The following is a 3,484-nucleotide window of genomic DNA, read 5'->3' on the forward strand; positions in this document are numbered from 1 at the left end:
AGTTCTTTAAGTATATTTTCTTAGTAAGATTAAGAAAATTATACGTATCAGAATTATATGATAATCATAGAACATGACACCTTAAAGTTCTTGAGTGTAACCTCCTCATATTTCTGCATAGTTTTTTCGCTTAAATATGGTCTTGTTTTAGTATCCATATGAAAAATTATGATTATTAATACATCGTGATCAGGTACGATGAGTAATGATGAAATTTACTGGGAAATCGTTTATGGGGGATAATTGACAATAATCTGGATATTCGTTATAACATTTACAGCGATGACAGAATATAAGTGATTTTGTCTCTAGAAAGAATAAGGTTTATTTTACAGTGAATGAGACTGTGAGAGACTAGACCCTGATGTTGATCAATATAGTGACAGAGAATAAATCCACGGGTACAACTACCCAGATTTCAGTAACTGGCTTTTCCTTTCAATGTGAGTTTCTCTCTCTTCGCCATCATCTTATAGTATAGTATGAAACAGTAAATTGAAAATGATTAAATTCAAGTATATCACAGAACGGTGTCAAACATTTGTCATAAGTAATTACTAAATGTTTTTCCGCATCTGATTGTCTAAAATGAATGCACGCTGGTTTGAGTATTAAAGTGCTTATTCCTTCTGTTTTGTTACTGCTCATCCTATTTTACGGAAGATTCATACAGAAGTATTTTCCCCTGTATTTTGTTGTGTCACTTGTATTTATGTTAACAACAGTGTATATTAATATAAGTCTGTATGTATGTATCTATCTATCTCTCCATATGTGTGTATGTATATGGGTGTGTACATAATTATACATCTGTATTATATACATCCTTATCGTTGTCGGAAGCCCCCTCTCCCGCCCCCCGTCAAACAATAATATTTTAACATAATAACTTTTTAACACTGAAGAAAAATAAGATAAAAAAAAGGCCAAAAACAATGGTTTTAACTATTCACACAAGTGGCGACATTTCCTTCTCATAATGGGTTATTATAATCTCACATGGTGAATTATTATTTACAGATGCCATTGTTAAATGTCAACCTCAAGACTTACACATGAGATTAGTAAAAGCTCTCTGAAAAGGTTACATATTATTCCTAGAGTACAATACCTGATTGTTCGTAAGTTTAATGTCCCCATATTTCTGCTTATTATGTCCCGTGCATCTATTGTTTGTAAATTCTGTCTCTCTCTTCCTCATCAAGGTTTGAATTTTGTCTTCATTATTAATTGAATTGTGATCATGATGAAATTCACCGCGGTTTTGCTGTCCAAATATATCGATTTGTGAAGACGGAGTTTTACTATTTTTTGTCAAGGGTCTTAATGAATTTTATCCTTCAGATGAGAAGTGATGATAGTAATTATAAAAAAAAAAATGGACGATGATAGTGATAACAGTGGTCATGAAAATGCTTTGGGACACCTGCTGTACGAAAGAGTGGCACCAACGGGTTCCGAGAAAACTCATTAGTGTAACAACGGTATATGTCTCATTCATCTGAGAAGAACAGATGTGGAAAGTCAACATTTGTCTTTTCTGTAACACCCCTTACTTATTTGTATGCTAGGTTTTGTGCGAATTCATTTGCGTCGACTTTTATATAACCTTTCATTAGCTCAATCTTCAGCCCTTTTCAGCCTCTTACGCTTCCTTGTGACCCGTTGCAAAATACAGAGGTCGCGTGCGCGAAGTATCCCAAACGGGCGATTTTCGTAAGCAATTTTTTTGTTTCTGTAAGTGTGAGTGTGTGTCTGTGTGTCTGTCTTTGCGTGCAGTGACGTTGCCAAGGTGGAGGAACTGTGTTATATCGCATCAGAGACACCTGTGTTTCCCTGAAACGCGAACTTGCACCTTTCTCGACAGACAATCAGCGACGCCCACGTGTTTTGTGTTTCCTCACGTGTTTCGAAATGAAGTCGTCGTGTCTCTGACGAGTGTCGATCTCTCGATCTCGCCCGACCGGTTACTTGGAGTAGGGATAAGATTGTATTCATATGATGATTTGTATTTCTCATTTAAGGATCTGTCTTCTGTTTCACATTTCTGCTTTTCAATCTTTACAACCTTTTTTGTTAATTATTTTTCTATCTCGATCGACTATATACTGTAATTTATCTTCATTTACCTATTTTCTTTTCTGCCTCTCTCTCTCTCTCTCTCTCTCTCTCTCTCTCTCTCTCTCTCTCTCTCTCTTTTTTTTTTTTTTTTTTTTTTTTTTTTACACATATTTGATTTTATACTTTTTAAGTTGAAGTTGTAAGATAATGACCTTCTACGAATGAATTTTCATTTTGCATAATAATAATAATAATAATAATAATAATAATGATGATAGATGATGAGATGATGATGATGATGATAATAATAATAGAATAATAATAATAATAATAATAATAATGATAAATGCGTTTTTGTCATTTACATAATAATACAATTTACTATATAGTTGTGGACTTTTATTCAGAACTGCTCTTCGCGAGATTGTGAATTTCTTAGCGATATATCACTATACTAATAATAATAATAATAATGGTGGAAAAAGCACAAACCCCACTATAGTTCCGTCCATCCCAGAAAATACTCAACTTTGGCCAAATTTCCATATAAATTCACACATAATCAAAAGGACAACTTACTTTTATTCTTGTTTATGAAGTTGGAGGAATTTATTTTTTCGCTTCAGAGCTGAATGTTTCTTTTGTTTGTTTCTAGTTTTTTTTTTATTCATCACCATCAACGTTGGTTTTAGCTGAGAGTGCGAACGTTCACTCTCAGTTCAAGTTATGGCAATTCAGAATTTAGGGTAAATGTGAAAATGGTTATAAGAATTGATGAAGTGGGCAGTACTGACATACATAGAGATTATGCAAGCTACAAACAGACAAATTATATATATATAGCGTATATAATTATAATATATATTATATATTAGAATACTATCTATATAATTTTAATATTTATTATAAATATAGTAGCTATTTATCTATATACAGATTAATTATAATATATTATATATATATAATGATTAGACTATATAATCCTATATAATATTAATATATCTATCTATATATATAGATATATATATATATACTATATATATATATATATCTATAGATATATATATATGCATGCAAACGTACATGCATAAAGGTAAAGCTATTCTAAAGGCACTGTCACACCAGCGAAATTTCCGTCGAATTTTTCTGAATTTGTCGTCGACTTTCCAAAGAAGTCGACGACATTCCGTACTCTGGTTGTCACACACGTTCTTCTTCATACGGTGGTTGTCGTCGTCAAAACGTAAACAAACCATCTGAGCTGTGACTTCCCGGAAGGATAAAACAACTATGCTTTATAACACAAAGCAACTAGTGGGTCGTGCTTGCATGTGTTTAATGATGCGGCATAGAATTTAAAAAAAAAGTCTTTGGGTTCGGTCCTGGTTAAAAAGACGTGAAAAGTTTTATTTAAAAAAAATAA

Source organism: Macrobrachium nipponense, chromosome 12, assembly GCF_015104395.2.
Source record: "Macrobrachium nipponense isolate FS-2020 chromosome 12, ASM1510439v2, whole genome shotgun sequence".
Taxonomy (NCBI): Eukaryota; Metazoa; Arthropoda; class Malacostraca; order Decapoda; family Palaemonidae; genus Macrobrachium; species Macrobrachium nipponense.